General features: G+C 49.0%; 1 non-coding gene across 1 annotated transcript; it reads right to left on the bottom strand.

Annotated features, from left to right (window-relative positions):
- Positions 1-15,953: 15,953 nt before the first annotated feature.
- TRNAK-UUU lies at positions 15,954-16,026 on the bottom strand. Its single transcript has one exon. It is a non-coding gene; the product is annotated as a tRNA-Lys (tRNA).
- Positions 16,027-18,655: the final 2,629 nt, after the last annotated feature.

Here is an 18,655-nt window from a genome sequence, read left to right as displayed (position 1 = left end):
TCTCCCAAAGGTATTGAGAATTTCATGTGAAACATCTGTGCCTTTGAAGTTTCTGTAACCCGTGCAATGAAAATTGGCACCATCCTGGAACTTGCCTTTCCAGTGGCTGACAGTCTCTGGATCATTGTTCTTGCAGAAAAGGTGAATTTTAAAATATTCTGTTGACACCCTGAAAGGCAAAAACCTCTGCTGATGTTAGTAAGCAGGGGTGACAAACAGCGCCCACCACTGCTGACATTGGGATGTATCCCTGGCCTCGTCTCTGTCTTGTGTGAAGCCAATATCATTTCATTTTGAGGAACGTAAACATAATGGTCTAGATACCTGTGTGCTCACCATAATCCCAGTCCTTCAAAGCCATCTTCAAAGAAGCGTTTCTTTTTGAATGTTTAGAAAATGAACAGAAAGAGTTGAAATAATGGAGGCCTCTCTTCCGTGTAGATATGTGTGCACAGACCAGAATCTGATGGTTTCCTTTGTTTAATTTTCTCTTTCCTTTTCATTTTGTGAGAATCCTTTGTGTAATCAGTACTCCTCAGAGGCACCACTTTGAATGACATAATAATATTCCTTCCTGTGGGTCAAATATGTGTATTTCTTAGCCGCTTCTGTCCTCCTAGGCATTCGGATCATGGTTGATGTTTTACAATAAAAATGCTGAAGTGAAATGCTTGGGGTCCAAAGTTTTGTATGTTACTTCATAATATCTCTGTTTTCTAATTTTTTTAATGTTTATTTATTTTTGAGAGAGAGATGGGGCATGAGCAGGGGAGGGTCAGAGAGAGAGGGAGACACAGAATCCGAAGCAGCTCCAGGCTCCGAGCTGTCAGCACAGAGCCCGACGTGGGGCTCGAACCCAGGAACTGTGAGATCATGACCTGAGCCGAAGTTCGACGCTTAACCGACTGACCCACTCAGGCGCCTCTAATATCACCGTTTCCTTACAGGTCTCTACGCGCTCTTTCTGCGTGCATGCCGTCACCATTGTGCTGTGTTCCCGTGTGCTATATGCACGTGAGCATTTATAGACCTCATGGCCACATCGGCAAGTGTGTGTGTCTCTTCCTGGCTTTCTTTTCCTTTTGTTTGTGGTGTTTCCATGGGTTTAAACTCTGGTAGGGAAGCTCTCGCGTACTTCATTTCATGTAATCTTCCCCACAATCTCGTGAGACGGTTGTTCTCACTGCGTTATTAGGGGACTGAGCGAGCTAATTCGTGAGAAAGAACCCACACAGGACGTGGCTCTTACAAAATTCTCCTGGTGGGTCAGATGTGATATTTTAGTTTTAATATTATGAAGCATGGTTTTTATACTTTGTAGATTTCAAAGGCACTCTTGCGACTCAGGGTTTCTAAACTTCCTACAAGTCAATTAGGCGACATTTATTTAATTTGCGATTAATCAATAAGCGGATCAATTATGAAAATTAAAACACCCCTGATGTGTCTTATGGATAAACACTTGATAACTATGAAGTACCATTTTAGTTCTCTCTTGATTTTTGATGTCGCTCAGGCAGCTCAGGCTTTAAGGTTTTCTAAGCAAATCAATTGGAACGCACGATTTCCTGTGAGATTGAGTAAGTTGATGAATTATGGAAATTAAAACATTCCCAATGTGTTTGTAGATTAAAAAATTTAAGCAACATAGAGTATTAATTTGCCTTTTTTTTTTTTTAGTCGTGACACCCTTGCATTGTTTGATTAAGACGTAGCAAATCCACATAAACATGCTGCTTTAGGGGAGTGGGTCTTTCTTCAGGTGGTTCTTTCTCTTCTTTTTTTAAAAATTTTTAATGTTTATTTTTGAGAGACAAGGGGAGAGAGACAGAGTGCATGCAGGGGAGGGTCAGAGAGAGAGGGAGACGCAGAATCCGAAGCAGCTCCAGGCTCCGAGCTGTCAGCACAGAGCCCGTCGCGGGGCTCGAACCCACAAGCAGTGAGATCATGACCTGAGCCGAAGTCGGATGCTTAACCCACTGAGCCCCCAGACGCCCCTAGTTTCTTTTCAGCCAGGCCCTCTTGGGTATGTTATGCCCATAATTATAACATCAGCTTGAACTCAGGAGCGGCGAGATCACGACCTGAGCCGAAGTCAGACCCTCACCTGACAGCCCCCGGGGGCCCTGGCCCTGGGGCTGCGGTTTTGATCCTCCGGTCCGCTGGTGCCCTGCTGGGTAGTGCAGGGGCCTGGCCGGCCTGTGTCGGCCCCGAGGTTGCCAGGGCGCCTGCTGAAATGTGCGGCGTGCATGACAAGGGCACAGAGGGGGCCAGCAGACCCGAGGCTTGTAAACCACAGGCTTTTATTTATTTCTCAGGCTGGAGGCGGCGGTCCAGGCACCACAGACGCCGTGTCTGCTGGGCGCCGCTCCCGGGCTCCCCTCCCCTCCCGTCCGTGTGCTCAGGCGGGAGGAGGGGCTGGGGGCTCTCAGGGCACGACCGCGTGCTCGCGACCTCGTCACCCCGCTCCCCCGTGGGGAGACTGGGACCCCACCCTGGGAACCCGGGGTTCCCTGCGTGCTTCTCCAGCCCCGTGGCTGTGCTCAGGCGGGGGGCGAGCCGTGAGAGGCCGGGCGGGGGCTTCGGGGAGGGGAGGGCCCCCCACACCGGTGTCCACGGTGTCCACGCGGCATCCGCTGAGCTGCAACAGCGGCTGGAGGCGGCGCCGAGCAGGCGCAGCCCCAGGCCCGGGCCGTCTCAGTCCGTTTGGGTTCGGTGGGTTGAGTGACAGAGCCTCTAAAATTCTGTTCCCGATCGTGTTGCGTCTGCAGAAGAGGTGCAGGGGGCGGGAGGCCTAACGCGATGGTCCGCAGTGCCGTCTCTCACCGCAGGGAGCCCTGCGGCTCAGGGCCCAGAGACGCAGCGGCGCCCGGGGGTCACACAGCCCCGGCCTGCAGAAGGGCTCCGCGCTGGCGGCTGGGCGCGGGGTGGCTGGGGTGGGGGATCCTGTCTTTCTTCCTAGTCCTTTCTAGATCCGACGTTCCTGGTGAGCTGTCCTCTTGTGGGGTCGTGAAACACACTCGCACCTGCAAACTTGCTGGGGCTCAGCGTAGTCGTCTACTCAACTTAAATTTTCTCTCTTAAAAAAAAAAAAGATGTTAGTTTCTAAAGCAGTTTTAAGTTTCCAGCGATATTAAGGAGCAGGTGCAGAGCGTTCCGTGCACCCGCTGCCCCCCCCCCCATTACCCATGTCCCACCAGACTGTGCGCCTGTCCAAGGCAGTGGACCGTCACCCAGAGCCCGTGCTCTACGTCAGTGTCCTTCTTGCTGCTGGGCGCTCGGTGGCTTCAGTCAGATGCACATCCACCTTCGTTCTAGAGGACTCGCTCATGCACTTAGTTCTTCAGGTTGTGTGTATGTCGTGGGGACTCGGGTCTGGGGGGGGCTCCCCAACCCTCCCGCTGTGGGAAGGGGCTGGGGTCCCGTCCCACCCAGCAGTTCAGTGGCCGCCGGTCCGACCCTGGCTCGTGGACAGGTGACCGTATCCCAGGAAGTGGTGTCCGTGGGTTTGGCCATCTGCTGTCATGCCCTGCATTCTCGGGGAGGGGGAGGGGTGCCTCCTCACCTCACAGGGACGCATGGGTCCCACCCTGAGGCCGCCTGGCGGACAAACAGGTAACGGAAAGCATCCGCTTGTCTAACTCGCTTCGCCCTGAGACACAGGGGCATCTGTCTCCCCCGCGTCCCCGGGCCTCTGTGGGTGTGCACCCGGAGTCCCGCCATTTACCTCGGCTGGGACACGAACTGTCCCCCAGGGTAGGGGCTCCGCTTTGCCAACCGTCCCTGTGCCACGCCGGGGGCCATGTACAGACTTCTGCACTTCCTCCCAAGGGGCTGCGGGCCGGGCACCACGCCCGCCTGCCGGGATTGATACTTTGCCACAATGGCTCAGGGCCCTCAGGGGAACACTGTGTACCTTTGTGGTTTGTTATAAAGGATGCAACTCCTTTGGAAGCCGGAAGGAGTGCAGGGGGCGAGGTGGGGAGGGGGCGGCACCTCCAAGCCCTCCCCGGTGCGCCCCGCACCCAGCCCCGGGTGCACCTGCCTGAAGCTCTCCGGTGTCTTTGCAAGCGGGTGGTTGAAGTCCATGTCCAGCCCCTCTGCTTCCCAGAGGCCAGGGTGGGGCAAGGACTTGGTCCTCTGCCAGAGGCCCTGTCCCCAAACTCTCTGGGGCCCAGAAAGTCCCCGTGTTGGCATAAACTCGGGCGTGGTCAGAAGGGGCTTGTTGTGGGCACCGGCAGCTGCCCCTTTCTCCCCACCCTGGGGTCCAGGGGCTCCGCGCCGGGAACGAGGATGAGGACCACATACGCGTTCCTGGGTCCAACACACGGGGCAAGACGGGGGCGCTCAGAGCGTATGCGCCCCCGGCTGTAAAGCCGGCGAGGCCACCGCTTGAGCAGAAGAGTCTGAGGGCCCATCTGCTGTGTCGTGAGGCTTCCTTCATCCCCAGGGGGAAGGCGAGCCGGGAGCGCAGGCCAGCGAACTTGTGAGCCGGCCCGCGTCCCCGTCACACGAGCTTCCTGCTCCCCGCGCAGCCTGAGCCCTTTGTCCCAGGCAACTGAGAACTTGAGGACTCTGGGAAGCCGAGGCCAATGCATGGCTGCTCTTGTCTCGGAATTCAGAGAGAGAGAGAGAACATGAGAGGGGACGGGCAGAGAGAGACGGAGACACAGAATCCGAAGCAGCTCCAGGCTCCAAGCAGTCAGCACAGAGGCTCAAACCCACAGACGGTGTGATCATGACCTGAGCCAAAGCTGGATGCTTAACCTGCTAAGCCACCCAGGCGCCCTTATGCATACATGTTTTGATTTCACTTCTTATTATTGGTAAATTCATAGAGTAAGTGGATGGAGCTCCGAGGGACTGTAATGGTAACTCATTTGACACCTGCCATTTGGTCTGTTCCTCTTTCCTTCCCTCTGCTGGAGGGAAATACCTGCCTTTGGTTCCTGACTCTGGGTTGGGGTTCCAGGAGGCTTTCTGGAATGCCCCATCTGTATGCGTCCTGTGGCTTGGACAGCGGCCCACAGACAGGCCCTTCAGAGTCATTTCATTCTGACCGATACGGCAATTAGGAGGAAGAGTGGCCGCCCCTCCTGAGGCTGAGCGTCAAGGACCACATCCAGGAGACACCAGGAATCGCACAACATCCTCAGGGAGGGTCTAACCCCTGGGAAACTAAACATAGTGTTTTAGGATCAGTGCACCACGGATTTTTTCCCTCTTTATTTATTTATGTTTAATTTAAATTGACGGTCATTAACATACTGTGTAGTGTTGGCTTCAGGAGTAGAATGTAGTGATTCATCACTTCCATGTAACACCCAGTGCTCATCCCAACGAGGGTCCTCCCTAATGCCCATCCCCCATCTAGCCCATCCCCCACCCATCTCCCTCCATCAACCCCGAGTTTGTTTTCTGTATTGAAGACTCTTTTATGGTTTGCCTCCCTCCCTGTTTTTATCTACTGTTGGCGGTGACCATAGAGCAGTTTCAGAGATTCTAAATACATGATGACAGTCATGCATGAAAGTAGTGGAGGATAGTTTTTCAGGTATGAACAGAGTCCAACTTCAGAGGTACAGACCATCTTAGTTTACCAAGTTCTCTGACATCTTTATACGGTTCCTTTGCAATGGGGACAATTAGATCCCAAGCATAAGAAGTGTTATTGGATAGGTTGTAAATAAATCTCATACTTAATTTATGCTTTTAATGTCTCCTCAGTTAGATTAAATGGATTCTGCTTTCTCTGGGGTCTTCCCTGAGACCAGGAAAATTGCCTGCTTTCAATTCTCTGATAGCTGCCTTCTTCCCCATAATGAATTAACAGATATCTTCATTAGCGCTTCTCATTTCTGTTTTTAGTTTGCTCGGAATTAAGCGGCGCAATGCTTCTGAAGATGCTCTTTCTGAGAGTCTAAATAGAGACGCACAGGAATCAAATTCTCATTTCCCTATAGATTATCTGGTTGTATAGGAAAAAATGCAGCCAACTCTCAATTATCACGCTGACGGGGGCAGGGATCACTTGAGAAAATTAAACCCATAGATCTCAGAAGCCTCCCCCCCCCTCCCCGCCATTTAACCTTTCTACCCAGCATGCACTTGACAAGTGCCACTACTAAGCAGCAGAGTGAGTGGTTTACATTCTTGCTTCTCTCCATCCCTTCAAGCCTGGACTAATGAGCACCCAAAACACAAATGGAAGGGAGAGAGAGGGAGGAAGACGCATGGATAATCCACCAACCGGTTACTATCTTACGGTCCACACACAGGTTGGATTTGAAATCTATTGGAAGATTTGCACCAAGGACTGGGATTGAAGTAGTGTTGGGTGAGGAGAGAATCTTCCTAGCAGGAAATCTCCCGTGTCACGTGGCAAACACATTCTACGCAGCTGGTCCCATCTCAGCACCACTGAACCTAAATGTCGTGTGATCTAACCCATGTTATCTGGTGGTGAGGTTTTTACTGTCTCTCCCTTTGAAGTAATAATGCTTCCGACACCCGTGTCTCCATGATATTTTAGCATATGCTGTTTTTCCTTGTAAACGATGAACCCCAAATATGCTTTGTTTTCAAAATGTTATGTTTTCACCCTTGGCCTTTTGTTGTGAGTCTCCGTGAGTGCCATGTTGATGCTCTCCCCTCCTCTCGGTGCAGGTGGAAGGAGGGTTGCCATTGCATGGAAGCCTCACACTTGCTAGTAGTAGCCATCTCTTTTTATATAAGTTCAGGTTGCCTTATTTTATGATTGGCATGGTAAGTGGGGAGAGAGACAGAGAGAGAGACAGAGAGACAGAGAGGAAGAGAGACAGAAAGGGAAAAAGAGAAGAGCAGTCAAGATCGTCAAAAGCAGGGCACCTGGGTGGCTCAGTTGTTTGAGTGTCCAACTCTTGATCTAGGCTCAGGTCATGATCCCAGGGTCATGGGATCGAGCCCTGCATCGGGCTCTGCACTGGGCATGGAGCCTGCTTGGGATTCTCTCTTTTTCTCTGCCCCTCTCTCACTCTCAAAATAAACATTCTTGAAAAGATCATCAAAAGATACAAAGAGGTAGAAAATGAATCCCGAGAAAGAAATTAGGAAGTTCTTGTTGAATTTCTGAACACAGAAGCCAAGACCTTTTGTGTTGTTATTACTTTAAACCTCTAGTGAGTACTTCATACGTTTGCTGGGAGCTCTACGAAGTCACTTGAGCGTGTACCATGTTGAAGCAATCCAGTAAGTACACACCATCTTAATCCCCATCTTATTATGAGGAGCTGGAGCACTGAGAGCTTAAATTATTGCCTGAGACTCAGAGGCGGTAAACTCGGTAACCTGTGTCCAAAATAAGGTTCGTTACCCACTATTAGCTTTTTCCTTCATGTTCAAGTGTCATGAGAAAAATAGAAAGCTTTGCGGTGAAACCAGATTTTTAAAAAACTGACTTAACATGCATTTTCCCACACAGAGCAGACCTAGGCGTGTAGATAGATGCCCCCTCGCCCCCCAGGAGTCAGTCAGGGTGAAATGGAGACAGTGAGAGAAGGGAACTTTCTTAAAAAGTTTCTGAAGAAGAAAGACAGATGCCACTAGGCACCCGCGAGAACGGCCAGCACCCGAGCCCTGGCGGTGCCACGTGCTGGAGGGGACACAGGCATGGGGACCTCACCCACTGCCGGAGGGAAAGCAACATGGCACAGCCACTTTGGAGACAGTGTTTGTTAAAGGACTGAACGTACTCTCTCACCTGACCCCACAAGGACAGTCCTAGGTATTTAACAGAGGAGTTCAAAACTCCTGCCCACACAAAAACTTCTACAGGATGTTGATAGCAGCTTTATTTGTAACTGCCCAAACTCGAAGCCACCAAGGAGCCCTTCAGTAGGTGATGGATAAATAAACTGTGGTCCACCCAGACAACGGAATTCCATTCAGCACAAGAGTGAAATGAGCTATCAGGGCATGAAAAGACACAGAGAAACCTTACATGCACCTTACTACGTGAAAGAAGGCGATCTGAAAAGCCTACATAGTGTATGGTTTCAACTCTGTGACATTTTGAAAAAGGCAAAACAATGGAGTCAGTGGATGGGGGGAGGGACAAACAGGTGGAGCACAGAGGATTTCTAGGGCAGAGAAGGTACTGTCTGACGCCATAGTGATGGACACATGGCATTACACGTTCACCCAAACCCACGGAATGTATGACATCATGAGGGACCCTGATGTACACTGTGGGCTCCGGGTGGTGACGACATGTCCTTGTGGGTTCATCGGGTGTAACAAATGGACCATCCAGTGGGGATGTTGAAGGGGGGCTGTGTGTGTAATGGGTCAGGGGGTAGATGGAAAATCTCTGTGTCTTCCTCTCCACTTTACCATAAACCTAAAACTGCCCTAAGAAAATGAAGTCTAACAAAGTCCATAAAACAGGAAGCAGAGAAGAATGGACAGTGCAGGCATAGGGATTCGCCTCGTGAGGGGGTGGCCACTTCAAACATCAAAAAATATGGAAACATGTTGAGGTGGGTATGAAAGTAGTTGGTGGCAATGTAATGCCTCATGAACATGGAAGAGAGATGAGAATATTTGCCTCCGAGGATCTTTTCAGGTGGGAAAGGAACTTTTCTGGTGATGGTTGTTGCTATGAGACACAGCTGACTTTAAATCACCTTGAAAAAATTAAAATTAACTCTAAGGGGAAAGATGCAGTGAGTCACTTCTGGGCAGAGTGGGGACATGGGAAGCACATTTTGGAGGCAGTGACTGATTAATTAAAGTTTCTCTGGGCAGAAGCTCCGGGGTCCTGGGCTACTAGGAAGAAAGGAAGCAGTGGAGGGGGTTCAAGGAACAGGTGGCGGGTCCTCTCGGCCGCAGCTGTGAGCGTCCAGGTGTGCACAGGTGGGCGGCGAGCCTGCGGGGGCTGCTCCATTTTCACACGGCCACCTCTGGCAGGGAACCAGTCACTGTGCACTGTTATATGATAAGGACACATCTCGATTTTTCTTCTTCTTCTCCTTCTTCTTCTTCTTCTTCAGCAAGGAAATGATTTAGTTCAACACTAGAATTTGTGTGAAGAACTTTCTTCCACTGATTTTCAAAGACCAGCATCGCTCTTACATTCACTTTCTGCTTCCGGTTGGTCATGTGAGCAGTTTCAGGGGGAGTTTCAAGCTGTTAAAGTGGTTCCGCCCAGGGACTTCCTGGGGAACGAAAGGGCTCCTTCACCAGGCAAAGGCTCCCCATGGCGTCAAGCCAGAGTGTGAGCAGAGGGACGTTCTTGGGTGCTGCGTGGGGAGTTCAGAGGGGGCGCCCGGGTTTCTGTCCAGGGGGTGAGGTCCTGGACGATGAGGCTGAGGTCGAGGTCTCCGGGGCGGGATTTGTTTGTTCCCTGTGCACAGACACACCACCTAATCTTCCCGCATCTTTGTCCCGAGCCAGAGTCCTGTATCTCCAGAGCCTACGTCATGTCCCTCGTGAGCTTATATTTAAAGCCTTATTTCACTCCCCAGGGACCCCTCATGTACCCCTTCCAAACGTGGGCTTTGCTGTTTTCCTCCAGCATCAGAGGCCTTCGGGAAGAATCATCAAGGTCAGCTCCAAGTGCCTATGTCTCACTTATCTAGGGATTTGCCCCTTCTATGCTGTTTGGGAACCAATCTATATTGCTTGCATTAATGCCTTCCCTTTGACATTATCCCCCCAAAGAATTTTAATGTGGCCATAACACCCTACCTGAATATTTATATGTACACTGTCCCATCTTCCAATTTATTTTCTCAGATTCCTGTGTCTACACACAGTCGCTTTAATGGCTCTGTGTTGCTCCGCTTTCTTCTCTCTTTATCGGGGTCAGTAAATCCTGCTTGCCTCGGCTATTTGACTCATTCCCTGGGCGAATGCAGCCTTCATTTTAATCTCCCTCTTTTCTTTGCTTTCCTACATCTTCCCTTATCATTATGGAGTCTGATTTAAGCATTTTTAAAAGGCTGAACAAAAGGATTCAAATATTTGAACAAAAGGCACGGGGTCTGAGTGAAGGGGTGCGGGCATCGGGTCAGCAGCCTTGCACGCCCTGGGACCCTTCCCCATCATGCTGGAGCCCCAGCCCGTCTGCTTCAGCAGCAATACCATCGGCTTGGTGTTGACTCAGGAAAGAGATGACGCTGGGCGGCCTGAGCGCGGGGACAGGCAGGACCTGGAGCAGGGCCTGAGGTCCCTCATCTGTCAGATGCAGGCCATGGTCTGTGACGCTCCCCCGGCCTGCTCCTCGGTCACGTTTATCTTATTCCCCCGCATCCACGAGGTCGGTGGGATCCCAGGTCCTCCACAGCCTGCTCCTAGGGACGCTCCAGGTGCGGCTCTCCTGGGTCGGCAGGTGCGGGCCGCACGATGCAGCTCTGACTTCGCAGCATTTGAAATGCGTTTTAGTGACCGAGGACTGTGCCGCACGGTTTCATCACAATATCTACTTTATTTCCACACAATATTAAAATAGCTATACTATGTGTGCCGCGTAAGTGCTTTATTATTATGGCTACAGAATACCGTAATTCCGTTGGTCCATTACAGCCCAGAGAAGACAGAACATAATAGGCTCCTGTTAAATAAATTACATACGTGCACTATGTCATTATATGACATATGTCATTATATCTAGCGTGTATTTATGTATATGTATATTTATTTATACTTAGACATTTCCTATTAGATAATAGGCTTCTACTTTTATAACAGTTCTTATTATGGAAAACGAACTCATCAGCGCTTAGGACCCAAGATCAAATCTGGAGTTTTACGAGGAAGGTGATTTCTGAAGCGGCCGCTAACAAGACTTGAGTGCCTTCTAACAGCAAAATACCAGGATGGGCCGTGTCTTCAGAGAAATTAAAAGGAAATAGTGTGGAGAGCAGGCAACAGCAGATCTGAGAGCAGGGGTGCTAGCCTGTGTGCCGGGTGCGTGGGGGCCGCACTGTGCTCGGGGTGTCGCTGCCCATCTCACTCTTCTTTCTTCTCCTTCTCCCTGTGTTCTGCTGGATGTTTAATGGAATCACACTGATTTGTGCTGCATAGTAGCATTCTTATTCCAAAGAAAAATTCTTTAATGTCTTTATTTTTGAGAGACAGAGAGAGACAGCATGAGCGGGGGAGGGGCAGAGAGAGAGGGAGACACAGAATCAGAAACAGGCTCCAGGTTCTGAGCTGTCAGCACAGAGGCTGATGCAGGGTTCGAACCCATGAACTGTGAGATCATGACCTGAGCTGAAGTTGGATGCTTAACCGAATGAGCCCCCCAGCCCCACCAGTGTCCCTGTTTCCCAGCATTCTTAGAGGAACTGGGGCAGAGCTATGCTATCACAGGTGTGCAAACACAGGCCTGCACGCCTGTCCCACATGTGGTCCTGAGCTCATCAGTCCTCAGTCCCAGAAGGGACATCAGGGTCATTTATTCTCCAGGTGAGATGAGCATTAGTGCTTCTAACCTCCCTGACAGATGTCAGGCTCCAGCTTACTGCGGGGGAAATGCCAATTTCTACAGGAGAGCTAACACAGAACAGACTATCCTAGTTGGTTGAATAATTCTGTATCTGTCCACATTCTCCACTGGAAATTACTAGTGTTCTCTCTCACCTCTGGGTTCACACAGGTACAAAGAACTCATTTTTCAAATGATGGCCTCTTTCAACATTCCTGTGACTTCATTTTCCACTGCACTTTCTTGAGGTTTGGGCCTCACAGACTTCACCACGACCCATTTGACATTGTTTCTAGAGCCTTCCCTAGCTTACTTGTGTTCTCAGAGATTTTCTGGCATATGACCGTTTCTTTTTGCATATGGAAGTCAAGCTAAACACAGCACGTTGCATGGCAGCTAATGAGTCTCTTGTAGCAAGAACTATTTTCCCTGTACTGGATACATGATTTCCAGTCTAAAAAGTAAATGGTTTTTGGAAGCAATGAGGAATTATTAACTCATGGAATTCTATAGCCAACTTAAACATACCAACAGTATTTTAAATGACCTTCGTGGCACATGTCAGTCAGCATAGACATTGATCACACTGCATAAGGTGAGCACAGGACGTAGCTTTCTGAGCGTATACCCCCTCTATCTGCATCCTGTAATGGGTTGAATTATGCCGCCATAATTCCTGTTGAAGCCTTAACCCCCATCAGGACTGTCTTTGGAATGGGGCCTTCAAGGAGATAATTAAGGTCGAATGAGGTCATGGAGTGGGGGCCCTAATCCAATAGGACCAGTGTCCGTAGAAGAAAAGACACCAGGGATACCCTTGTCCAGAGCGGAGACCAGGTGAGGAAGAGGGAGAAGCCACCGTCCGCACACCAAGGGGAGGAATCAGTGGGACTTGAGTGTCTCTCACAACTGTGCAGCCGGCATCACCACAAGCACCGAAATTAGTCTGAACCAGAGACAGATGGCTTTTCAAGACCAACAAGCAGGAAATATCAAGAATATACAGATCTCGGGGCACCTGGGTGTCTCAGCCAGTCAAGTGTCCAGCTCTGGATTTCAGCTCAGGTCATGATCTCATTTTGTGAGTTCCAGCCTCAAGCCAGGCTCTGTGCTGACAGCATGGAGCCTGGTCGGGATTCTCTCTCTCCCCGTCTCTCTTCTGCCCCTTTCCCACTCGCTCTCTATTTCTCTGAAGCATAAATAAATAAACATGAAAAATAAAATATACAGATCTTACCATCAACGTTGTGGGCCTGAAGCATCTGTAGAGTTTTATCACATAAATGTCAATTTGCCCACTTGTGTGACCTACTGTCACCATCACTGGGGATGCTTGAGAGTGAGCGCCCCTTTATACTGGGCCATGTGAACTGACTCCTTAGCAGGCAGTCCTTCCTGCCTTCTAGAAGGGCCAGGAATTTCTCCCAGATTTCTTTCAGGTTCCATGGAGAGAGTGGTGGAGAGCATTCCTGCTCTCTGAGTAGAGCTCAACATTCAAGTGACCGCACTAAGTGAGGACCCTGGGAGGCACAGTTATCAGTAATGCAGAAGCAACCGGGTGAGTCTGCAGCCCTGACCCCTAATCCTCAGGGGCGTCCCTGAGGTCTGCCGTTCTGACAGGCAAGCGCCAGAGGGTCCGCAGATCCACATGCCCTCTCGTTAGGTCAGTTCAATCAGGCGAGAGGGCAGATTGCACACAGGCTTCTGAATGAGACTGTTGAGCGTGTCTACACCTCTCCGGGGTGGTGACAGTGCGTTTTTCCCATTTCCTTCACTTCGTCGTTAGTTTGCGGGTACAACTAAGGCACGTGGTGCTTCTGCCTTCCTTAAAGAGCACAACTGATTGACGGAAACGAGGTCTCTGTGGCCTGAGGAAGGAAGAGCAGAAATGAGGTAGCATCCTGGGGGGAGCGCCCTGGGGGTGCTCAGCCGACCGTGCTCTAAGGGCAGTGCTGGGCCCGGGCCAGGCCGTCCCCGAGATCCCCTCTTCTGCATGTGTGACTTGGGCTCATGATGGGCTTCTGGGTCGGCTTTGGGCTGCAAAGCTCAGATCAGCTGCCCTGAACACAAGAAGAAAGTGCCGTCTAACTCAAGATTTAGGGACACTTGTGGGAGAGGACAGAAGTCATTTTGACATTTAAGCATCGTGGTCCACATCTGGGTAATGGGCAGGTGGGAAGGAAATCAACGCGTTTCACTAAGAACTGGGGTGTGATGGTCCCTCCTGCGGTCACAGTGGGCTGACGGGTGTTGTGCTTTCTGCGCCCTCTCCGCGTCCTGCCCCCGCTGAAGCCACAGCCCACACCCTGCGATTCCGAGATTCGTGTTGCTCATTCGCCCCTCCTGCCTGGAACAGGCTGCATTTTAAATGACACTATTAACAAACTAGACACATGGTTAATTTCTTTTATATTCAGGGTTCCCTGATGCACATCCAGGAAGTAAACACATCCTGAAGCGGGCATTTTTTTGACCTGTAAATCAGGTAGACGTCTTGGGGGATTATTAGTTCTATGATGCTGCATTGTGGGTGGGGAGGAATTTGCTTCCTTTGTTGTTTTTGATCCATGTTTATCATCCTCTCCAAGCCGAAGTTTTTTGCCCACGCCGTGCGAGGACTGGGAGGAAGGCAGATTAAAATAAGAAGGATGTTCCCCGCGTCAGCATTGCCGCGCTGAGCAGGCGAATCTCATGAGATGAAGTCAGGCTGCACAGGCCTGGAGGAGGAGGGAGGGAGGAACCTCACGGCCGGCTTGGGGAATTTAAAGTCTGCTTGTAAGCTATTCAGTTTTCTCCCCTTTAAAAAAATTGTTAGCGGGCAATGAGGCTGAAAGGGCAAATGGAAAGTTTCTCCACGTCTTCATAAAAATAATCTTTATTTAAGTATGCTCCTGGGGACCCTGAAGGGGAGACGATGGTTCACATGTCAAAAGTGAAGTTAGCCATGCTTTTAGGAGGGTGCACCTAGTGACCGTGGGGACGGTGTGGCGCGCTTGGGGATGGCCGTGGGGACGGCGTGGCCCGAAGTGTCTTCCTGGGAACAGTTCAGTCTCTCCAATTCCAGTCTCTTCTGTTGGCACGTCGCTGCGTAGGCGGCAGGGAACTGTTGCTGGCGTGTTTCATGCCTGGGGGGCTCTTACATCATCGATGAATGCTTCTTTTACAAATTCTTGCAAACACTTGTTTGTTCCAGTTTGCTGGTAAGATGGTGATTTAAGGAGACGATATCGGTACAACAATGAAGTGTGCCAGGCACATGGTGGGGCTTGGTCAGGACCCTCACTCCCGTCTGGGTTTATACTTCTAACCGCGCATTTGCAAATATCTGTTGGGTTTTTTGAAGTCTACTAGAGATGAGTCCCCAGAAGGCAAAGCCCTTATATGTCCATTTCTGAATCCCAGTGTCTGAACCAAGCTGGGGGCTTATTTTAAATGACTCGTAATCGGGGCGCCTGGGTGGCTTAGTCGGTTAAGCGTCCGACTTTCGCTTAGGTCATGATCTCGCAGTTCGTGGGTTCGGGCCCCGCGTCAGGCTCTGTGCTGACTGCCAGCTCGGAGCCTGGAGCCTGTTTCAGTCTGCGACTCCCTCTCTCTCTGACCCTCCCCTGCTCTCGCTGTCTCTCTTTCTCTCTCTCCTAGAAATAAATAAAAATATTCAAAAATAAAAATAAAAAAAAAATAAATGACTCGTAATCAATTTCTAATTAATAGGAAGTCAAGATATATATTTTTATTGTGCACAAGTCATGGTAAAGTGACGCAGTGCAGTGATTTAGAGCTTGAGCTATAGAATCTGGTGAACTTGGAATTCAACTCTGAGTCCCGGATCAAGTTACTTGAATCCCAGATCCCTCCTCCAGGAAATGGCCGCATTGCTATACCTTGCTTCTCAAGACATGTGCAGCACACAACACTCGTCGTGTTATATATTGTATGTGTTTATTTGTGTGCTTCGCATCCTCTGACCTACTCGTGTTCATGCTCCTGGGGGGCGGGCACTGTACCCACTGAGCTCACTATTCCATCACCTGCCCTTAGAGTAGAGGCAGCACCTTGGTGACTATTAGTGAATGAAAGAGCCCACGGAGCTGTAGTGAGGCGTTTCACAGAGTGCCTGGTGCATAGCGAGTGTCACGTAACAAGTTTGCACCACCGCTTCCTCTTATCCTTATTAGTAAGTACTAGTCAGAGTATTGACGAGTAAAAACATGAGGATTTACAGATTTTCTGCACAGAGAAACTTGAAAGTAGGTTCAAAGTGTATAAGGTTTGAGTTAGTAGATGGATAGGATTTGTTTATCTTAAACATGTGAGTTGCCTTGATGTAAATCAGAACTTGTACAGTGTTTGAACACAGTCTGCTTTTTTGAATGAAAGTATAGTCATTGTATCTGTTATGCATAGGCTAATGAATTGCTAGATTATCTTTTTTTTCTGTATTGAAAATCATTAGATATTTTTTCTGAAAGATTTTAGATAATTAGTATACCCAACGTGGGGCCTGAACCCACAACCCTGAGATCAAAAGCCTCATGCTCTACCAACTGAGCCGGCCAGGCACCCCTAAGTCATCAGATATTTAAAAGAAAAGTCTGCTGATAGACTCTGTCCCTCCCCTTTATATGCTCCTAATTCCAGTTTGAGCAGAAGTGTAAATCAGAAAAAGAAATAGATTTTTCTTTTAGGTGACAATATTTCCAAAAAGGCCTTTGAGTCTCAGATTCTTTACAATTTCTACTGATTTCTTAGTAGGGTGACCCTGTCCCTCGGGCCATTTAAACTGTATTGCAAACACGTAGTTTTTGGAATTCACACACTAACTTCTGGTGGCAGAAAGATGGTGACAATGGTGTCCTTTAGGAACTTGGGTCATGACATCACTGAGTCTTACACGACATTTCAATGGGACCTTTACATTTCCCTCAGGTAGTTAAGCATGGCCTACCTGTTAAATGTTATCTGTCTTCTAGGTCATCCAATCCCTTGAGTTTTACCAGCAAGTTATTATTTTTACATTGTGTGCTCTGAAAAAATCTTCTTTCTAGGGAACATTGGAAAGATATGCACGATGTTAATTTTCTGACTGCTTAAGAATGACTTGAATATAATAACCATTTGCTACATGATACATAAGGCATATCTCTTGTGTTTATTAAAAAAGGAGTTACTCCCGCAATTATATAATAAAAGTATCCTGTTTATATTTGAACTGAACATCTTTGAGTGTTTGTTATTTTTATGTGTTTTCTTTAACTTTTTAAAAATTCATTTCCTATCTTAATCAGTCTTCTACAGTCGGTTTCCCATTAACCAGTGATGACCGGATACTTTGATTGATGAAGTTGGCAACTTCTTTAATATATTGAGGGCATAAGAGAGATGACAGACATTTTAATTACAAAGTATTCTACAATACAAACTCACTTCCAGGCGTGAATCATTTCTTTTCAAATACTCACACCTGGCTTGCCAGGTGACTCATGTCCCCTCTTGTGAGGCCAAAGTAGAGTTCTGGTGGTTTCTTGAAACAGCCATGAAGCAGGCATAGTACCTACCTCCAACTTTATTGTGACCGAATCCCTTGGCTGCTATTATTGAAGAAAACCCGGGAGCTTTCCAAGGAGACGCGAGCCAGGGGGAGGGGTCTTCCATGACTCTCACTTCCCCTTCCCTTTGGTGGGGGCTGGGAGCTGTCACTTCTGAGTGACCAGGGCCTCAGGGGGCTATTGACCCCTCTAGAAGGTCTGGCCCAGATGATGAAAAATCATCATCTCCTCATTCTCCTCCTGCAGGGCTGGGAAGGTGTTACCGGGAGAGGCAGCCCGGGCAGCGACGACAGCTCCATGCCGGGCCGCGGGGGCTCCTCCAGAGCATCTGAGATGCGCCGCGGGCCTCCGCGGGCTACACAGGCGGCTCCAGGCCCACACGGATCATTAAGGATAACAGAGGGCAAAGCGCGCTCCAGCCGCTGCTGAAGACGAGCTCGCAGGGGCGTTCCCGGTGTTCGGCAGGAGCACCTGTGTCTATAAAGCTACGTTTGAATCTAATCAGGTCTTTTCAAAATCGGCTACAGTGAATCCTGGTGTTTCTGAAGAGAACTCAGCAGGTGTCCCCTGGCGGGTGGTGGTAGGAAGAATGGTCTGGCATCCAAGCCTGCTCCCTCATGGTTAAACCAGAGCAATCCTGGGTTTATCTCTTTAATGTTCAAGGTGAAATTTTATGTGAAAAGTGCCATCTGCTGCTAAGAAGAAAGAGAAGGTCTGAAGAGTATGTTATAGTTTGGCTCTGTGACTCAGACGTCCAGAAATGGCCTTCTGCTCTGTCGGCCTTCCTACGTAAGAAAACAAGGGCTGTCGGAGGTGGCGAGACGTGGTGACTTGCTCCACGGCGCTACGCCTGCCGTGACTCCATGGAATAAACACACAGGCTTTGAATTGTCACGTGTCTCGCTTATAAGCAAATCCAGTAGGGCTTCTAGAAATAAAGTTGAAAACTCTTCTTAGACATGGTTTTGTATTCTGTCCCATGAAATTTCCTTTTTAAAAAATATTTATATATTTTTGAAAGAGAGAGACTGAGCCAGAGCACAAGTGGGGGAGGGCAGAGAGCGAGGGACACACCCACAGAATCCAAAGCAGGCTCCAGGCTCTGAGCTGTCAGCACAAGCCCGATGTGGGGCTCAAACCCACAAACTGCAAGATCGTGACCTGAGCCGAAGTCGGATGCTCAGCTGACTGAGCCACCCAGGCGCCCCTGTAGCGTGAACTTTCTTACTCATATAAAATGCAGCAACACTCCCCAATTTGTGAAATATGGGGAAAATATGGGCTTCTCATAAAGAAGGTTTCAGAATAATACCCATGTGGCCAATGACACAGGAGCAAATTATTCAAATGTGATGAAACGTTCTCTTCTCCCTTTCAGACTTTCTCGAAGGCATTAAAAAGTAAACATTTTAATAAAGAAAACAAGATTAAATTCCAGGAGGACAAGCCCATTACTTTTAATGAGATTCTTTGAGATGAAGCACCGTAGCTTAATTGGTTAAAAAAAAAAAGATTGATAGGTAATTATTTGCATAGGAACAAAAATAATCAAAATAAAAAACACCTGTAGTTGTTCGTCAAGAACAGGAATCCAAAGAGATTTTCATGTTAGATACTGTCTTTTTTTTAAGTGTATTTACTT

Source organism: Hyaena hyaena, unplaced genomic scaffold (assembly GCF_003009895.1).
Source record: "Hyaena hyaena isolate Hyena2069 unplaced genomic scaffold, ASM300989v1 scaffold_545, whole genome shotgun sequence".
NCBI classification, from domain to species: Eukaryota; Metazoa; Chordata; class Mammalia; order Carnivora; family Hyaenidae; genus Hyaena; species Hyaena hyaena.
This window is presented reverse-complemented; position numbering and strand designations above follow the sequence as displayed.